Genomic DNA, 21,103 nt, shown 5'->3' on the forward strand with positions numbered 1-21,103 from the left:
CTCTAGGGATGGGGTCTGAGCACCCATATCTAAAACACCCATTTGCTGTTAATCATGTTTTAATTTGTTTTCCCGTGATTTTGGCAGCAGCTTTCAAAGCCAAGGTCACTAAGCTGGGCTCTTCTGCAGGTGGCACTTTGAGGTCCCCTCCTCCTGCCCCTGGTTCCAGCCCTTCAGCCCCTTAAGAAGGGACGCGTCCTCCTGCAGGCTCCTCATGCGTGGACTTCTCCGCAAGGGGTCAGGCCCCAGCAGCTCCATCACATCCTCCTCCGCCAGCACCTCCTTCCCCAGCAGCGGCCTGCCCACCTAGAAATCACAGCTGCCTGTCACTCAGCTGCTCCCAGAACGCGGGCACTGCCAAGGTAAACCCCAAACCCAACATCCCATGAGGGAGCGCCCCAAGCCAGGACCCGCCCCACTCACCTGGCCCAGCTGCTCTCAGCACCGGGTCAGCAGCGCCAGGCCCCCTCACAGGCAGAGCTGATGAGGTCCTGCACCCTGATGAGCTGGGCAGTGGCCTCACCGTACGGCTTCTCGACCGGCATCTCGCCTTGTGGGGGGGAAGTCAAAAGACACCTGTCCAACTTGTCGCTCATCCCCACTGCACAATCTGGAAGCAGCTGGGGGTAAGCCTGGAGGGACTCAGCCATGCAGAGCCCCCACTAGGGTGGCTGCCCTTTACCTGGGCAGAGGCGCGCTGGGTGACCTTCCTCAAGTCATCCTTGGCCCCAGTGGTGATCTGCCCAAAGAACAGCTGCTCAGCCACCCTGCCCCTAGCATCATGCACATGCGGTCAAAGAGCTGCTCGCATGTGGACAGATACTGCTCCCTGGGCAAAGACAGGGCAAAGCCGAGCCCTCTGCCCCAGGGGATGATAGACACCTAGAGACACAGGCAGGCAGTGCTCTGCTCACCCCCACGGAGAGCTCCAGCCCGTTCCAGGTGCCACCTCTGGAGCATCCCAGCCCAATTCGCCCTACTATGACCACTGGTCACAAGGGCGTGGGAGAAGAAGAGTCCCCCGGGCCCCACTCAGGATTAGGTGGGTCTGGGTGGGGTCACCCCAAAGATTAACACGGAAACCACCTCCACCCTATCAGTCCCAAGGAAGTTCTGGAGGAGCCATCCCGTTGGGTCCAAAGCTTAGGAGTGAGGCAAGTTTAACATCTAACCTCTGGGGTGTCAGGTGGCTGGCATCCAGATCCCACCTGGAAGGAACACCCCCCTTCTCTGCTACACATCCCTGAACAACTTTTTGAACCCAGTTCCAAATCATTACATCCCTTGGAAAGTAAAAGGGCTGCCACTGTGAATGAACTGTGCCCACGCGACCAGAGGCCACAGGCACCGGGGAAGGTAAACTACTCAGACCAAGCTTCAGCATAGGGTCCACATGCTCCAGGAACCAGCCCAGCACCGCATGTGCGGCCTCCCAGGAGGCCACGGTCGCCTTCTCACTGGGCTGTGGACCTGCGTCTTCTCAAGGCCTACACATCAAATTCCCAAGCCAGCGAGAGGCAGAGGAGAAATGGAGAGCTGGGAAGTGGGAGCCAAATGCCCACCCTCCACTCAGGGAATGCTGAGGGCTGGTCAGAGCCTCTCACAGCCTGTCCGCTGCACACAGACAGCTCAGGCCCAGTTTGGTGCCGTTCCTCCACACCAGACACTGCGCTGCTGTCCGCTCTGCAGAAACCCCAGCCCAAGTGCGAAGGACGTCCCACCTCATGCACTGTCCATGCTGCAAACTGCTTTAGGAGCCAATGGGATTAGCTATCTTCTCTGGCCTGCTAAGGGGCCCCAGAAACATGGAGACCAATGCCTCCGACACTTACCTTACAGGCAGTCATCCGTACACAGAGGAGGCACCAACAACTCCCACCGGGCCCAGCTTTACGACTGGACAGCTGAGCAGCATGGCCAGGACAACCCTCCAGAAGCTGTGGAGACGTCTTGGGCTACCCGACACTGCACACTTGTCTACACACGCTGTGCTTCACTAAGAAAACCAACACGAAGCAGCACTGCAAACCTGCCACTGGCTCTCACAGCCAGGAGGCTGACCACAAAGGGCAGCCACCGGCCACCGGGACACCCCCTCCTCTCCGTCCCTAGGAAGGCGCTCCAGAGACCCTGAGCTGCTAAGCTGGAGCCAGGGGGCCAGGCAGGCGTCGCCGTGCTGAAGCAGGCCGACCGGCACCCGCCCTCCTGCAGAGGACTGCCTTTGCAGCTTCCACAAGGAGGACCCTAGGGAGCCCCCCTCCTCCCGTCTGCGATCAGGCCTGACCCACCGCCCTGGAGGCCCCGTCATTCTGGGGTTCTACATGGAGCTCTAGACAGAGCATGAAAGCTGTTGGCGGGCTCCCGAGTCCCAGATTTTGGTTTGGAAAACTGTCTATGGTTCCTGTGCGCTAACCTAAAAGCTGGGGCCCCAAGGTGAGCCTGCCAAAGATCAGAGCTAGAAGGCCCCCCCACCTCTCCAGGGCTGCCCAGCTCACCTCCGCTGACCCCCGACGGCCGGCTCAAAGTGCATCTCCGGAACACAGGGCCCCAGGTGCTGGGCGGCAACAGCACTGCTCCCTTGCAGACACTAGAAACGCCAGCACCTGACCTGGGACATGAGTGCCCAGGACTGTGCGTTACAGGAAAAGCCCAACTACAGAGACCAGAGCCAAACTAGGGAACAGCTTTATAGTCACTACTATGTTGGGCCAGTTTTTTGATGAAGCAACTATTGAGGCATAATTTATTTAACATAAAACCCACCTGAAGTATATACTTCAAAGACTAGTAAATTTATCAAGTCATGTGGCTAGTGCCCTACTTTCAGACACTTCCATCATCTACAAAGATACCCGGTGCCTGGGGTGCCTGGGGCGCTCCATCGGTGAAGCGTCTGCCTTCGGCTCAAGTCATGAGCCCAGGGTCCTGGGATCGAGTCCCACGTCAGGTTCCCTCCTCAGGGGAAGGGGAGCCTGCTTCTCCCTCTCCCTTTGCCTGCAAGCGAGCACATGCTCTTTCTCTCTCTAATAAATAAATAAATCCTTAAAAAAAAAAAAAAAAGATACCTGTGCCTGATGTGGTGGTGAATTTCACTACCCACCCTAGCCAACCACTCTTGTACTTTGTCTCCTTGGAGCTACCGGTTAGGGACATTTCACATCCATGGAGTCGCACAGGACGTGGCGCACTTGGCGGGTTGGACACATTATACCATATATCAGTACTTCATTTCTTTTTATGGCTGAATAATATTCCGTTCCACATACACAGCTTTTGTTTAGCCGTTCCTGCACCGAGGGACCTTTGGCCGTGAACGTTCACGTGCAAGTCTTCGTGTGGCCACATTTTTCTCTTCGGTAGACACTGATGAGCGGAGTTGCTGGGTCATACAGTATCGCTGCACTTTACTCTCTGAAGGACAGCCAAACGGACGCCCAGCAGCAACGTATTAGGGGACCTGCGTCTCTGTGTCCCTGCCATTTCCTTTCTAACTTTCAGAGCCATCCTGGTGGGTGTGAAGTGCTATCTCACCGTGGTTTTGATTTGCATTTTCCTAATGAATAACACTCAGCATTTTTTCATGTGCTTTGTGGCAATTTGCGTATCTTCTCTGGAAAAATGTCTATTCTAACCCTTTGCCCATTTTTAAATTGGGTTCAATGTTCTGGGTTCTAGACCCTTATCAGACATAGGATTTCCAAATATTTTCTTCCATTCTGTACACTGTCTTTTTATTCACTCAACAGCGCCCTTTGATACACGAAAGATGTTAGTTTTGCTAAGTCCAATCTATTTTTTCACCTGTTGCTTGTGCTTCTGGTAGATTTAAGGAACCACTGCAAAGTCCAAAGTCGTGAAGGTTTGGTCCCCCATGGTTTCTTGTAAGCGCTTTACAGTTCTAGCTCTTAAATTCAGGTCTTCTATCCATTTTGAGTTAACTCAAACAGCGCAAGGGTCCAATTTCATTCTTTTGTATGTGGATATCTCACTGTCCCAGTACTTTTTGTTGAAGGGACTGTCCTTCCCCTGTTGAATGGTCTTCACACACTTGACACAAATCAACTCAGCACCGGCGATCGGCATTTTTGGGTTTTGTTCTACTGTCCTATATCTATCCTTGCGTCACTGGACATGTTTTTATTGACCTTTGTGGCAGGTTCTGAAATAGGGACACGTGAGTCCTCCAACTTGGTCTCCGTTTATGAGACTGTTTTGGCTATCTGGCCCCTTCCAGTTCCATGTGAATTTTAAGATCAGCTTTTCCATTTCTGGCTTTAGTAAGTATTCAAATGCTCTGCTCCTGTGTATCTCCTTCCTTCCACACTTTATGTGATTACTGTCAAAGACTACAGCTTTCTACATTACATACCCATTAACAGGAACCTTAATTATTGTTTATACACTTGCCTTTAAAATCGCACAGGGAAAAAAAGGAGTTACCCAGCAAAAATGCAGTAATACTGGCCTTTATATTTCCCTGCACAGTCACCTGTTCTAATGTTACTTCATACAGCTTCCAGTTCCGGGCTAGCACCTTTCATTTAGCGTTCCTTGTGGGGCCAGTCTACACACACCGCACCACCTTCCCTTTTCGGCATCTGGGAGTGGCTCCGTTTCCCCTTCATCTCTGAAGGGCAGTCTGGCCGGATGCAGAATTCTTGGCTAACAGCCTTTTCTTTTGGGACCTCGAACTCGTCACCCCACTACCTTCCGGCCTTCAGAGTTTCTAATGAGCAATCGGTTGTTAATCTCACTGAAGACCCTCGGTACACTGTGCCCTCTCTCTTGCTCGTGTCAAGAGTTTCTCTCTCTCTGGCTTTAGCAGTTCGATTATAATGAGGTTCTGACTGGATCTTGGAGTTTATCCCGACCTGAAATTCACTGAACTTCTTGGAAATGTAGATTCATGTCTTCTCTCCAATTTGGGAAGTTCTGAACCACTACCTCTTCATCTCCTCTCTCTGCCCCTTTTCCTCTCTCTCCTCCTTCGGGGACTGCCATACTATGTACGTTGACGGTGCCCCACGTGGCCCTACATTCTGCCCATTCTCCACTCTTTCTTCTCTCTGCTCCTCAGACTGGGTAATGTCTTTACACCTATGTCCAAGTTTGCTGATTCTTTCTTCGGCTGCTCACATCTGCTACCGGGGCCCTCTAGTGAACTTTTTATTTCAGTTATAGTACTTCTCCGTTTGGTTACTTTTGGTAATTTCCATTGCCTAACATTCTCTTTGTTGAGACAAACAGTTTTTCTGGACGCCTCCGGCTTTTTGGGGTTGCACGTTTGAGACAGCTGACATTTTGTTTTTGTCGTAGTAAGCCTGATGTCTGTGCTACCTTGGGGATGGTTTCTCTCCATTCCTTCCTGTGAATGAACCGTACTTACTGTTTCTTTGCATACTCTGTAATTTCTGGTTGACTCATTAGCCAAGTTTTAAAATGATCTTTTTTCTTTCACTTTTATTACTATATTATAGTGCAAGGAATGAGCAGAAATGGTAGAAGGGAACTTTACATGTCAGGTTCCCAAGGAACACCAAGCTTAAAATGCCTGGACTGCCTGCACGTGGGAGAGGCAGAACTGACAGCAGGAGAACCGTCAGAGAGCCACAGTTAACACTTAGTTCTGTGGCTCTTGAAAAGGTGTCAAAAGTTCCTTTACTCCAAGAATCCTCCATGTCCTCTTCTGTGTGTGAGGACAGACAGACCAGTCCCTATCCTTGTGATGTCTGCATCTCGGGGACAGCGGGATCCACAGATCAGCCTGACAGAGGAGGGAAGTTTCATGAGGCGGCCACCTCAGGACCCTGTGAGGCAGTTCCCCGTGAGGGGAGTTCCGAGTCATCCCACCGAGTCGCCCCAGCTAATGGGCAGCCTCTAATGCTAATTTGGGAAGAACAGAGCCTGGGAAGCCTAATCCAGGTTTTTAACTTTGTTGTGTAAGTGGACGTGGGAGTCACAAAGGGAGAGAGCAGAAAGCATGTTCTTGGCAAGAAACAGACCAGGTCCTTCATGTACCAGCCGGACCGGGTGAGAACGCCTCACTCATCACCCCATCGCCAACAAACGTACACCCCCATCTGTGACCTGACCTCAGCCCTTGCCCAGCAGTGGGCAGGACACTGGCGAGACAGCAGCATGGCAGTGGGAGGAGACAAGTCTCCACAGCACGATGTCCCAGGGATGGCAGGAGCAGCGGCAAACAGCTCCTCACAGTCAGGAGACTTCCAAAGGGCTGCTGAGTAGGGGATAACCTGCGAGAGAGGGCCCCTGGAAAAGCCCTAAATTCCCGGTGTTTAAACCATCCTGGTAGGGAAATGAGTTTCCTTCTACAGGATCTTCAGTTTTAATTACAAAGAAAAGAGAAAAGCAAAGGAAGCTCCCTGTTTGGAGCTCAAGCCCAAGACTATGAAATGCAGCACAGCTCACGTCAGTGGGCCTGTCCGGAGACATCAGCTAGGTCTCTGCAGTGAAAACTCAACAAGTCTACACAGAATCAAACTAGAAATTCAAGTGGGTATAAATCAGCTTTGGGGCTCATCATCTCTGAGGCCTTTGCTTTGTCTCAACAGATTCAAAGTTCTACAGACAAAGGCGGACACTTGCCAGGACTGAACAGCACAAGCAGAAACCACCCACCAATCACACATGCCCCCCCTCCCCCAGGCAAGAGGCCCAGCGTTGCCAACACTCACCTGCGAAGCCCAAAGTGAGCACCACGAGCTTTCTTGCCAGGGCATCCTTACAGAGGCTCTTGTCCAGCTTCTGTGGACGCAGGTGGACCGTGAAGATGGAGGACATGCCTCTGACGTCAGCAGCGCCTGACAGAGAGAGAGAGAGGCACAGACATGCAGGGTCACCCGCAGCCACTTTCCAAACTCTACAAGGACAGCCTGGGGCTCCGGGCAGCTTCCCTGCTGTGTCCATGCCTCACGCTCTGTTATTCAACTAGGCATCAATGACATAAATATCCCAAAGGTCACGTACACTAAGCTCTTGAATGCAATGAAACACCTTCCTGACTGTGCTGCCTCTGACCAACATCAAACCCACTGGGGGTTTGAGCCAGGACCCGACAGTGGGCAAGATGAGGACCGCCCCGGGCAGCAGAGGAAGTCTACGCAGGATGGACACTTTCTCACAAATGGAAAGGGCCAACTGCGAGAGTAAAAGGCGAGGGTGAGCTCTTGTCTTCTATCCGTTTTTACAACACTGCACCAAAACAAGAGCTGAGGAATAGGAGTCTGTCAGATTGCTCCCACCTGTATGGACGGACGTGACGTTGCTACAGGCCCAACCACATCCGTTACTCCCAAAACTGGATCGCCAGGAGATATGAACTGACAGCAACCAAGAGCATTCGTGAGCCTCCACTTTCTCAAAATGTTAACATTAATTGCCGCAGGAGCCTGATAAAGAAACTACCTCCAAATACACAGGAAATGGTCTACCCTGACTTAACACAAGGACATGAAGACCCAAACATGAATGCCAAGGACTGGCACACTCACTGACATTCATTAGGCGGTCAAACCGGCCAGGCCGCATCAGGGCCGGGTTGAGGACAGAGGGGTGGTTGGTGTCAGCCAGCACCACAGCGTTCGTGGAAGAGTTGAACCCTGCACACGAGAAGCAAGTGAGCCCAAGAGGAGAGCCCAGGCTGGTGTCCACTAAGGCAGCGTGGTGTTCCTAGCTAGCTCTCCTCCTCCCTCAGGTCCTGAGGGCATGTCCTGTCCTTCTAGGTCCACTGGCCACCCTGAGCAGCCCTGCACTGGCTCCACTCTCCCTCTGCTTCCTCCAAACTGACCACAGAGGCTGCTTAGCAGGGCACCGCCCATGCCCAGGGCTGGCTCTGACCTTTCACAGTCAGGAAGCGAACAGCACACCCGTGTCTCTGGTGCTCACAGACCCCACTGTTCTGGCCGAGACCCATCTCCCTCAGAGAGTAACCAGACACTCCTTGGCTAACTGGGATCTCCATGACCTGCTCTCAGGATGTGGACCCCCATCTTGATTCATCCCTGGTTCCTGACAGCCTGAGGCCACCTGCTATCCCCCTCCCAGGGAGCGAGGAGACCCTCCACTGTGTCAGTGCCCCAGCCACCTGCCAAAGTCTCCATCCAGCAGGCCCTGCTGGACTCACACGGCCCAGGGAGCTGGACTGGTCCAGGGCAGGCTGGGCTGCACAGAACAGGGATGCCCAACAGAGGAACAGCTGGTGCTCCCACCCACTTTCCCCCTTGAATGTTCTCTCCCATCAGTCCTCTGAGATAGCAGAACAGAATCATAATCTAATTAGAACCACTGTTGGACACTAAGTATAATGGAAGATTCTGGAAATGTTTTGGTTTGTGCAGAAAGAAAATAACACAGCAGGTCTAACTGTTCATCCTCTCAAGGTCTGCTTACAAGGTAGCCCTCTGCTGACTCTGGGACCTGAGGTTGGGGAGGGGCTCCACTGTTCCCTAATAAGAGGGCTCCCCCATGCCCAAACTGTGTGTGCAAAGAGTGGGTTATGCTGAGCACCTGCCTTCCTCCTGGGAGGCTGGGACGTTGGTACATACTGGGCACAGAGTGCCATGTGACCAGCCCCCAGTGAAAATCGTGGTCAACCGCAATGCCCACATGTTGTCACAACTCCGTGCCAGGGAAGTGAGTGCCTCCTGCCCCTGAGCAGATTTTGTTCTGTGTCTGTCATCAGCCACATGCGTGGGTAGGACCACACATGAGGTCCTGAGAGTCCTCCTAATGAATCACCAAACCAAGGGTACTCTTGGCAACCCCAAAATGAAGATCAAAACTTGCCACAGGCCCAATGAGAACTTCTCCAAATCTGTAAAGTGGCACCAATGCCTAGATGTTTCCAGTGAAGCTTCAGCAGGCCTGACAAGCTACCAGACACACTTGGCTGGAATCACTTTGAGGAAAAGTCTTCACTAGGAGGAAAAGAGATATTTTGGTACATGAGGCGGGGTGAGATTCTGGGTCAGGGAAGGCAGCAGGAGAGGCTGAGAGAGGAAGCAGAACAGGCTCCACCAACACCATCCTCTGGGCACCAAGGCCTATGAGAAAAGGGCGGGGGAGCCCCCATCTACCTGGTCCACCTCCCCAAGAGGACATCGCCACCACATCCCTGCTAACCCCTCCTGCTGGTGGGGCACAGGCAGGGTGCATTGGCCCCTCATCCTATCGTTGACTCCTGGGGGCTGGTGCTGATCTAACATAGCTTTCTTCGTTAAGTCTGCCGGAAAGCAGCCTTCCTAAAATCCAAACCATCAAGGATTCTCGCCCAGGGAGTTTGCAGAAACACAAGGCTAGAGGAGAGTCATGTGGGGTCTGGCAGTGCTGAAGGCCCAGCCCTGCTCTCAGCAGCTGTCACTGGCGTCCACTCACCATCCATCTCCACAAGCACCTGGTTCAGGGTATTCTCCTGCTCGCTCCAGCCTCTGAAGTGCCCTCAGCCTCGCTTCCTAACAACTGCATCAATCTCATCAATGAAGAAGATACAAGGAGCATTTTTTTCAAGCCACCGCAAACGTGTCATGAACCTGAAAAAGGAATCCACATAGACAGCTGGTTTTGCTACTGGTATGAAAACAAAAATGAGTGTTTGTTAACCCAAGTCTCTCCTCTGGAACCCGACCCTTAGCTGGTGGTGCTCACTGCCAGGGGTCTGCACAAAACCTGGGGCTGTCCGACTCAAGGACAAGCACCCACCTACCCTTGCTGCCCAACGCCGACAAACAGTTCCAGGAACTCTGACCCATTCACGGTGATGAAAGGCACGCTGGCCTCCCCTGCAGTGGCTTGGGCAAGAAGCGTTTTGCCAGTACCAGCAGACCAGTGAGCACGGTTCCCTGAAACAGAAAGGTGATGCCTGGTTCTTAAAGGGGACAGAGGGAACCCAGAAAGAGTCCCATTTTCTATTTAAACAGGAGACTTCTAGGCATCACTACCAAGAATCCCATAAGATGTTGCACCACTCATAGTCTGAGGTTTCCCTTCTAGTATTTTCTGCTTAGAAAATTAGTGCATGCTCGCCATAAAGAGTTCAAACACTGCAGATACAGGAAAGCCCGTCTGGCTAAGCAGGTTACTTCTTCACAAAAGCTCGCAGGGCAGGGCTTGCTGGATCAAAGGGTCTGAGTGTTTACTGTAATGTCAAACTGCCCTACAAAGGAGTGACACTGTTTCTCACTCCCACCAGGAAGAACGAGAGCCCAACCCTCGGACATGGGGCCATGGCGAGTCCGTGCAGCTCCACGGCTAGCTGGTCTCAACAACACAAACGCTGACTTGCTCACTTCAGCCTCTGCCCGGCCCATCGGCGGCCACCAGCACCCTGTTTCCCGTCTGTGACCTGCCTTTTCCCGTGTTGACATAAGGGTTAAAGTCACCAATTCACACTCTGGTAACACACCTCGGTGTTCATTTTATGGACTACCATTATGCCTGAAAATTGAAAAGAGATTTAAAGCGGGGAGCTTCTGCTCCATTTCTAGTCAAGGGTGCAGGTTAGCATCTGATTACCTCAAAGGAGACCATAAGGAGACCTTTCAAGTCTTTAAGAACAATAATAAGATATTCACAAAAAGGTAGGGGAGAGGGAGTCACAGAACTCAAACCCACAACATGGTGCTGGACTCCCCGGTCCCCAGGAATGTAGGTGAGGGATTCACAGTCCACCATGGCCCCATCTCTGCCATTCGTGTGACCACCCGCACAGCCAATTCTTATAGATGAGGAGGCAGTGGAATCCGGTTACGCGTGCCCACATCTGCTGTAGGTCATTTGAGGAAGACATCGAACGTCACACCCAGAACGAGCCAAAAAGCCATGTGCTGACACCCTCAGCACCACAGAATGACAGAGCCCCCTCCCTCAAGCCCACGCCCAGCTGGGGGGGTCACAGTCCAGATGACCTGCCCGCCCCGCCCACTGTTTATCACCCTCACTTTCCCCGGTACACACAAGCAGCTGGACATCGTGAATGGGAATGTCAAGTCATCCAACTGTAAAGCCAAGGTGAACAGCAGTCGGGCTGGGAGCCGGACCTGTACCTCGGTCGCACACACATGCTTTCTGGCTAACACTCACCAGACTACAGAACGGAAGCCGCACCGCCCACCCTCGAGTCCCCAGGCTCACAGTGGACCATAATTCGTTGCTGTTGTTCAGAACAAACTGTTCAGTGGTGACCACCCCATGGAGAGGAGCGGAAGGAAGCAAGAGCCCCTGCAAGGGTCTGTGTGCTGAGCGCAGTCGACACTAGGAGTTCGCCTGGTCCATAGTCCAGGGACGACTGACGGGTCTGAGTCGATTTCCTCTAAGATGCAAACCCTCCTGGGAAAAGGACTCCCAGTTTGTCAGGCCTCCAAAGGGTCCGTGACACAAAAAAGCACCAGGAGCCAGATACAGCAGCCAGAATAACCATGGCTCCGTTTCGGCTATACAACAGCCTGACCCACACCCACACCACGCCTCCATCCACAACAGGGTCAAGGGCTTACTATCAGAAAGTTGTATCTGATCCCAAACCTTCTTATGCAAGTTGTACTTGCTGTTTTAATTACGTAATTTAACATTATGAAAACTAATAAAACAAGAGTAAAAAAAGGTTGCTTCTTCAAAAACTAAGTTGAAGGGTTTGGATATTAAAGCAATAAAGGCAAATAGCTAAAAACAAAAACAAAAAAACCTGTCAAACTGAGTGAGAAAACTCTAAGAGTAACAAAAAGTCATAGGAATATATAAGAGGGTCCTACACTCAGTCTGCTCTGCTTCTAAGCCTGGCCCCACAAAACCACAGGCTTCAGGTTCTGGACGAAGTATGACAAGCTCCAACAATGGCTAAGGTTTGCCTCTGTCCCCTCCTTCTTGTCCTTGTAGTGTTCTCTCCACCTAACTCTTGGCTCATGGTTCTCACATGCTGCTTGACAAAACTGAACCCCAGTGACAGTCCTGCAACAGGGATGCTGTCCTAGCTGGAACACTGTTACTGATACACGCCAACGTGCTCCTCGAACACCTTCACATGGGATGCTGTTGAGTAGTGGAACCAGGAGAGGCATTTTTCTGAAAAAACAGAACCAAAAAACACCCGACTGCAGCAACGTTCACCCTTGAACCTACCTCTCACCTCTGATGCCATCCCAGGGGCAGGAATGACATGTACAAACCATTTGTTCATGACTTCGAGCCAGTCCACCTAAGGAAAAGAACACCAGAAGAGAAGAGGTGATAGGCAGGGCACTCAGCAGCAAACCATGGGCCCCTGTGCCCAGTCATGCTCCCTAGGCACAGACTGCGGCTCTATCACAGCCTACATCCGGCAGAACAGATCTGCTGCGTTTTCCTATTAACACGAACACTTTTAGGCCGGAGTATGAACCTATTTCCATTTTAATAAACAGAAACCAATTCAGGAATGGGAATTAAAATCTGGTACGTCCAGGCACTAAGACAGCACACTGCCTCAAAAATCCAAAGGGCAGGGACACCTGGGTGTCTCAGTGGGTTGAGCATCTGACTTCAGCTCAGGTCATGATCCAGGGTCCTGACATCAAGTCCCGAGTTGGGATCCCTGCTCAGGGGGGAGCCTGCTTCTCCCTCTCCCTCTGCCCCTCTGCTCTTGCTCTCTCTTTCTCAAATGAATACATAAAATCTTCAAAAAAATAAAATAAAATAAAACAAAACAGAATAGAATTCAGACGGAAATCTCCACTTTTTACAAGTTAAATTTGTTTCTCAGAATCTCTGTTATCAGCTTGCTCCGAAACAAGTGGGACGAAACAATGCCTGAGCATGGCGGTGACTGCTTCCTCGGGGAAGTGAGAGGCAGAAAAATGCCTCCCAACATGCACTTTTCCTAATCCCGGTGGCTTCTGGAGGGAAACAGGGAGCAGGAAAGGAAGAGGCTGAGCGGAGCTGAAACGTAACAGCATCTCGTTCTGAAGGGTAGGAGAAAAGCCTGCTGTGCCCTTCTCAGGTCAGGTCGCAGGTCGGAGTGGTAGAAGCTGCCAGACCATACCAACCCCAGACATTCCCAGACAAGAAAAAAATTTAAAACAATTTCTTAAAATCGCCACAAAATCACCGGTGACTGGTGCACACATGCCAGGCAGGACCCAGGAGGCACTACTTTTACAAAGCTGGCTCTTTGTACACTCTTGCTTCTGATGACCCCCAAAGCTCTGCCCTGCATAACTTACCTTTTTAGGGAAAACAACAGATACCACTGAGAAGTAGCTTCAGATACATGTAAGATTCTTCAAATTTCACCTTGCTGGCTCCAAACCTGAACCCACTAGCAAGTCTTCCTTCTTTCCTCCAAATCACCTTTCTGTGCCAGTAAATGGGGCAATGGAAGGAAGAAAGCAGTGAGACAGGCTGACACGGGTGGACCATCTGTAGAGCTTCCGCTTCTCAAGAAAACCAGAGTGCGTGTCACCTGCTCTCGGACACAATCCCCACCTTCTCCTCGGAACAAGTGTCCCAGAGACTAGACGACCGAATCCACCCTGTAGGCCTCCTCTGGCAACACACAGCCCAGGTGACACACATCCAGCACAGTAAGCACCCTTGAAGGCCCCCACCCCACCCTTCTGTCAGGTGCAAAGTATGTTTGGGGGGAAATGGGTCTGATTCAGGACATGCCCACCCAGGGCTGAATGCCCCCACTTTCTCCAAGTATAATCTAAGGGTCAGGAGGCTTGAACAGTCCTAGAAAGCCACACACATCCAAAGGAAAACTCTCCCCTCCCCAAATAACTACATCGTACATTTCTGGTTAAAACTTCCAAGAGGTGCTTTTGCACACAGTTTCAGCTGTGAGAAATTCGACTTATAAGAAGTATACATCTGGCCCTCCTGGCCCAGAGCGCCAACAACCCTTGGAATTTCCTAGGTGGTACAGGGATCCTTCGTTACTCATATCAAGCCTCTTTCAACCACACTTGAGTCTGTGTTAATGAAGTGACTTTTGGAAAACCCCTAAAGATGGAAGCTGCTTGCCAGGAGAACCAAGTGATTAGAGGGTTAGAACTTTCATCCCCATCCCTAACCTCCCAGGAGGGGAGCAGAGGGGAGGGGGCTGGAGCCCAAATTGATCACCAATGGTCAATGATTTAATCAATCATGCCTATGCAATGAAGCCTCCATATAAACCCAAAAGGACAAAGTCTGGAGAGCTTCCAGGCTGGTGGACAAGAACGCGCCCACATTCTATGCCAAACTTTAAGGGGACAGAATCTCCTACACTGGGGACCCTGCCAGACCTCACCTTTCACATTTCTCCATCTGGCTGTTCACTCATACCCTTTAACATCCTTTGTAATAAACTAGTAAGTACACTGGTTTCCTGAGTTCTGTGAGCCGCTCTAGCAAATTAATGGAACCCAAGGAGAGGGAGTCATGGGAACCTCTGATTTACACCCAGTCAGTCAGAAACACAGGTGACAACCTGGACGTGGAACCAGCATCTGAAGGGGGGTGTGGGGAGGTGGGGACAGTCTTTCAGGACGGAGCCCTTAACCTGTGATACCTGATGCTAATTCCAGCGACAGAGCGTCAGAACTGGGTTAGACTGTAGGACACCCAGCTGGTGTCCCAGAATTGCATGACGGAGAAACAGCCCCCCAACCCTGCAACACATACACACGTTTGTGACCAGAAGTGGAGTACTCAGTGCGGAGGCCCAATTATTTCATTTTTCCACAAGAACCTGGGAAACTAACCCAAAACTTAGGGAAAAACCGTTCCCGAGTAAAGAAAAGGTGGTCTCACAGAGCTTCTGAGGCCGATCCATCCATGGCCACGTTTCTCCACAGACAGTCAACAACAACAAATGGAAGGGCCTGAGCCAGAAGCCCAACAAGCCCCAGGACAAACAAGCCACAGTCCTGCTCCTTCACGGTCACACCATCCCAACAACCCAAACCAAAGCCATGCAAGCCCAAAGGCGTAGGTTACCCATGAATGGACAAACATATCACAGGACAGAGTAAAAATCTGCATATGTTTTGCAGAAGACTGTTATATTGTATCAAAGCATGTGAACACACCTCCCAACACACTTCCTTGGGCCTCTTCCTAGTCTGCAAGCAGGAGACATTTCACAGAAGAAACACACCCAATAAAACACTCACTTCACCAAACTGTGAGGCTTGGGATCTGAATAAGGAAGGGGGTGAGTCGGGGGAGATGGCCACGACCCACAAAGGAAAGAGAATGCCAACACACGCACTGGCCCGCCTGCTTGTCACCTCCCAAGGAGATTAACCCCTAAGGTAGTGAATGCCTTAAAAATGTAAAACTCTGAAAGTCTGATTTGTCAAATTGATCCCTGTACGGAGTTACTGGTTCTTCTAAGCCTCCATTTCTTCTACTCTTAAAAAATTTCTCAAACCTTTAAGGACAAAATGATGAGGTTCTCATACTTTAAAAGCACACTTTACACTCGATAAGCAACCATACTGTCAGACCAGGAAAGAGAATAAGAGAGAAACCAGTTTTCTCCTGACTTCTTACTTGGTGCAATCAAGCCTCACACACGGGGTCTCCAAGGGACACAGAGCTCTGAGCACAGTCCTACCATCAGCTAGGAGGGGCAGATGTGCTCCAAGCTAACGGCACTCTGCATATCATCTCTGTTCTGCTTCCCAAACATGAGGCTCAGCTTGAATGCACTCAGATGTGTACAAACAAAGGTTCGTTCTCACATATCCCAAAAGATTCACCTAGAAACTTCCGTCTGAAAGAGTTTCTCTTCCACTGTCCTATCAAAACCATAAAGACTGGAGAAGGTGCTGTAGTAATCCAGAAATGGCTCAATATGGAAGCTAGACAAGGGAGAGGCACAGGGTATCCTGAGTCAACACACACCCTGTCCCCCGGTTCCCCCCCTGGGGCAAACACTGAGGAAGTCTCACTCCGTTCCTGTGAATGTTATGCTAATGATTATAGAAGAAAAACAGGCACCTTTGGGTGGTTCTGAACACGCCACTGAGAAAATGATGTTAAGTCTGGCCCAAAGACCCAGTGGCTGAACACAGATCCCCTGGAGGCGCTGAAAGGATTAGCTTCTTCTGCAATGTGATGGGACATTTTCTCATATAGGCATTACAGGTGGGAAGGGACAGGATGTGGGCTGAAGTATAAGCTTACTGCCTTTACTTATCCACTTATATGTCCCACTAAAATAGGGTTCAAACAGGATAAACGGGAGCTAAATTCACTGCAGAAATGCATAAAGAATTTGTACAGCTATTGCTGCCAACACCCCCCCCCCAATTCTATAACCATTTCTTGCCTGAGGCAATTTTGGTCACTGAAACCATTATAGCCTCAGAAACAAACATGATTCTAAGATTAAGTCATGTAAAATTTAAAAACCAAAGGATACTATAATTTATCTTTGATCAGCCAAAGGTTAACGTTTTTGTGAGGCCAAAGAAGGCAAGCACTTTTCCAGATTTTCTTCAATCCTCAAAGAGGAAAATGTCACTTGTTTACCATAAACTAACAATATTTAACATCAGTTAAGGGCAGAACAACTTAAGTTTTTCACTATTATAGGTCAAAAGCCCTTAGAACAAAAGAGCACAAGAAAGGGGTGCCTGGATGGCTCAGTTGGTTAAGTGCCTGACTCTTGATTTCGGCTCAGGTCATAATCTCAGGGTCATGGGATCGAGCCCCACATCCACACTCAGTATGGACGGGGTCTGCTTGGGATTCTCTCTCCCTCTGCCTCTGCCCCTCTTTCCACTCACTCTCTAAGTAAATAAACAAACAAATAAATACAATCTGGGGGTAAAAAAAAGGAGAAATTTTAAAAAACACAAAAAACACAAAAAATGGAAACGAGGGAGAAATCCAAACAGGGTAGCTCAGAAAGGAGATGCAGCGAGTGAGGGCGATGAGGCCACTGGAAATTCTCCACCATGAATGGAACCGCCTGCTGCAAGAACAGGACCAGAGCCCGATGCAGAAGGAATCATGGAGCCTCATGGAGGCTCGAAGGCGTCATGAAGGCATGTTACTGTAACAGGAAATCCAGACAAAGGAGAAGAGGTGGTGCGCTGGCCGGCTGGCTGCCCCTCTGTCACCTCCTCCAATCTTCACCATCCGTCCTAAGAAGGCAGGTGTTACTATGTCCACTGAAGAGGTGGAAGAGTTTAGATGGGTAGGTGAGTGCCTGAAGTAAGACAAGCAGGAGCTGGAGGTGTATGAGGAGAAACCAAACCTCCCAGGGTTTCTGCAGCACAGCCCCGCGAAGAGCAGTGAGGATGGCCTACAGCCCTGGAGGTGCTAAGTTCTGCCATTCAGGCCTCCAAAACTTGATAAAACACCCAACTCCCTTATTTCAATTCATGACTTAATGCTTTTCTGATTTGGGTTAGGGGACCACATTAGGTCAGATGCAGCTCTCAGGGACACAGTCTACCATCCGTTCTTGCTGTTAAGTTCAGATGAGCTTTTTAAATTGGTCTTTGCATAGGCAAAGCCAAGATGTGACATCAGGCACAGCAAGACTCCCTTCAACAGGCAAAGCGCCACTGTCCTCCTCTTCTAGTCAGATCATCAATCAGGTCACCCTGGTATCTCAGACTCACACACAAACAAACCCAACCGGTACTGGCTATCCATCTGCTGGCAAGCCTCTACTCCATGGCTCACTTCCCTCACCACTCACCTATCTCACCTAAAATAACATGGCGTTTATCCCTCACATTCCCTTCTCTTCATTTTCTACTTCCCTTGCTCTGCTTCCTTTCTCTTCATATCTCAGTTAACCACCTAAGACACCGTGACTTGCTTGTTGTCTGGTCCCCCTCTTACACAGCAGGGACAGTGCGGTAAGATCACCAAATGAGAAAATAACTGCATGGAAGCCTCTGGAACATAAGCTTCCCTTGAGGAGTGTTAACCGCTAGGGGACATCTTTGAATTATAAAGGAGATTGTGACTGCTTCTCCAGCTCCTGCATGCCCTCTTCAGTCTACAAATAAAGGAGAGCAGCCCATGCGGCAGAGCTCTTGCCTGTCCTGTTCACCATGATATAGCCAGCTTGTTGATTCTCAACAGATGAATGACTCAGTCTGGGGAAAAAATCTCAAAGATCATCCAAGTTCCTTCATAATGGAAACTTCCCTGAGGTCCACGGAAGTTGTGACTTGTGACACACTTGTGCTGTGTGTACATCAGTGACTGACTTCCACTGTGTGCTAACCACAACGGCCCTCTGCACTGCTGAGATGCCACAGGTAAAACGCTGTTTTCACGGATATTTCTAGAAACAAAACTGACTCGCACCATCTCCAAAATGAATAGGGATGAAAGGGAAAAGTTAATTACTAGAGACAGGACAGATGAATCCATGAAATCCTTCCTCCTCTTTCATTACTGTCTGAAAACCACGATACTTTTCTTGGATCAAAATTCAAAAACTCCACATTTGTGCATTAGAAAAAGATTAAGTCAATGGGATCCCTGCCCCCTGGGATGTACCAATCAATACAGAAACAGAACAGGGGGCCTGTGGCTCAGTGGCCGAGCAACCGACTCCTGGTTTCGGCTAGGTCGTTATCTCATGGGTCCTGAGATGGAGCCCTGCCTCAACCTCCTCGCTCAGCGGGGCGTCTCCTTGAAGACTCTCTCCCTCTGCCTCTCTCCCTGCTCTTGCTCTAAAATAAATAAATCTTTTCTAAAAATATTTTATTTATTTATCTGAGATAAAGAGCGAGTGAGAGAGCATGAGCAGGGGAGCAGAGGAAGATGGAGAAGCTGACTCCCTATCGAGCAGGGAGCCCCGGACACGGGACTCGGTCATGACCCGAGCAGAAAGCAGGCGCTTAACCGACTGAGCCACCCAGGCGCCCCTAAAATAAATAAATAAATAAATAAATAAATAAATAAATAAATAAATAAATAAGAAAGAGAGAGAGAGAAAGAAAGAAAGATAGATGTAACAACCTTAAAACATGGAATTCTATTTCATAGTATGTAGCCCCAGGAAAGGCTTACAGCACAGAAATATTTAAAAGTGAAGGCACCGGAGCAGGAAGGACCTGAATTGCAAGGTGAGGGAAGCCCCTGGCCAGTTCTGGCCTTACATTTCCTCTTCTATAAAACAGCGCTCTCCTGCAAGACGGGTTTAAGATTTCCAAGGGGGCCGCCCGGCAGAGGATGCGGTGGTCTCCCCCGCCAAGCCCGGCTCCTCCGTTCCCCTGACCCCTACGCCGTGACAGCCGGCGCAGCTGGATGGCGTCACCGCGGCGTCGCCCGCAGCCCCCGCCCCCGGACACCGGGGGGGCAGAACCTCCCCGCTCACCTGCCGGGCTGTTTCGGCGGGGGCCCTCACGCCTGTCCTGGCCGTCCTGCCGCCTCTTAAGCCACCGCCGCATCTCCACGGCACCGCGAGCGGCCCGGGCGCCGCCACCGGCCGAGACAGTCCCCGCCCCCCGACCTCGCGCCGCTCGGGGGCGCGCAGGCGCACAACAGGGACGAACGCGTCCTACAGGCGCCACGCCCCCCGGCCGGTCCGCGCGTTCCGGGGGCCTCGCACGTGCGCACTAAGAACACGGCGCTGGCTCGGGACGGCTCCGTGGGTGTCGACCCTACCACCTGACTTTTTAAGGGTCTGAACGTGCGCGCTGTCTTCCTCTACCCGGACCGTGGCGCGCAGAAACCCTAGCGACCGGCTCGAGGGCCGGGTGCTATGACCATCGAGTTATTTTAAGTCGGGCATCTCCAAGGACACATATTTCCCGGGTCCTCCATAGGAAGCGGCTCGCGGAAGGTGCGCACGCCAGCGCCCGCTCCGTGCCGCCTTCCCGGCCGCTGCTGCCCGTGCCCCTGGAGGCCGCCTACGCGGCTGGACTGCTACTTCCAGTGTCCGTCCCGAGCGAAGGCACTGACTCGGTGTGTGCCGTGCGGCATTATTCCCCTTCGCGGACCTGTTTCCGGGATCACAGAAACCCGCGCCGGCTTTAATGTTCCCGCACGTGTGCTGTCCGGCGATTGGACTCTCTGACACCAGGGGTCCACGCTGTCTGCCTTCGAACCGAGCTGGAACCAGCCGGTTGCCGCGACAGGGGGCCCCGGCCTTTTCACGTCTCCTGCCTGCGCCTCCTGGCAACCACATTTTCTCTCCCAAGTTTTGCAAGGGAGCATAGAGTAGCCGCGGGCCATCTTACACGTGAGACTGCTGATGTTATTACATTTTGGAGGCAAAGATGCCTGGGAAAAGGCCCCTGAATGCAGCGGTCATCACAGGTGCCAAAAGGGAACGGAAGGCAATTACGCTTGACATAAAATTGGAAGTGTTAAGACGATTTGAAGTGGGTGAAAAGCTCAGCCAGATCGCAAAGGCCTTAGGCCTCGCTGTTTCTACAGTGGCTACAATCCGAGATAATAAAGAAAAAATCAAAGCGAATTCACAAATAGCTACTCCCTTGAGAGCCTCCCGGTTGACTCGCCATCGAAGTGCAGTCATGGAGACCATGGAGCGCCTGCTGCATGTGTGGCTCGAAGACCAGAGCCAACGAAACGTGCCCCTGAGTGTCACCATTATTCAGGAGAAGGCTAAGAGTTTGTTTGATGACCTACAGCGTGAAAGAGGCGGAAGCTCTCAAACAGAAAAGTTTAGTGCAAGTAAAGGCTGGTTTGTGAGATTCAAGGAGCGCCATTTTTTACCTCACTTCAACATGGACGGCACGGCTCCCGGCAACAAGGGTGTGTACCCAGAAGTGCTGAGAAGCATCATTGAAGAGGGTAAGTACACCCCTCAGCAGGTTTTTAATGTAGATGAGACAGGGCTTTATTGGAAGAGAATGCCTGAAGGAATGTTTATTTCTGTGGAAGAGAAGGCTGAGCCAGGCTTTAAACCTTCCAAAGACCGCTTAATGCTGCTCCTTGGCGGCAATGCAGCCGGGGACTTTAAGTTGAAGCCCTTACTGGTGTACCACTTGGAAAATCCCAGGTCTCTGAAAGGGTACTCCAAGCCCAATTTGCCTGTGATTTGGCGCTCAAACAAAAAGGCGTGGGCAACCAGGAGCATCTTTCAGGAATGGTTCATATACTTTTTTTGCCCTGCCGTTGAAAA

General features: G+C 51.0%; 1 pseudogene across 1 annotated transcript; it reads right to left on the reverse strand.

Moving 5' to 3' along the window:
• Positions 1-41: 41 nt before the first annotated feature.
• On the reverse strand, positions 42-19,495 carry LOC123776642 (mitochondrial inner membrane m-AAA protease component AFG3L1-like; annotated as a pseudogene). Its single transcript, XR_015727976.1, has 7 exons — positions 19,331-19,495; positions 12,133-12,208; positions 9,394-9,548; positions 7,512-7,619; positions 6,696-6,821; positions 424-550; positions 42-306 (listed from the first exon to the last, which is right to left on the reverse strand). The product of XR_015727976.1 is annotated as a mitochondrial inner membrane m-AAA protease component AFG3L1-like (transcript).
• Positions 19,496-21,103: the final 1,608 nt, after the last annotated feature.

Source organism: Ursus americanus, chromosome 21, assembly GCF_024610735.1.
Source record: "Ursus americanus isolate L20-20 chromosome 21, mUrsAme1.1.p, whole genome shotgun sequence".
Taxonomy (NCBI): Eukaryota; Metazoa; Chordata; class Mammalia; order Carnivora; family Ursidae; genus Ursus; species Ursus americanus.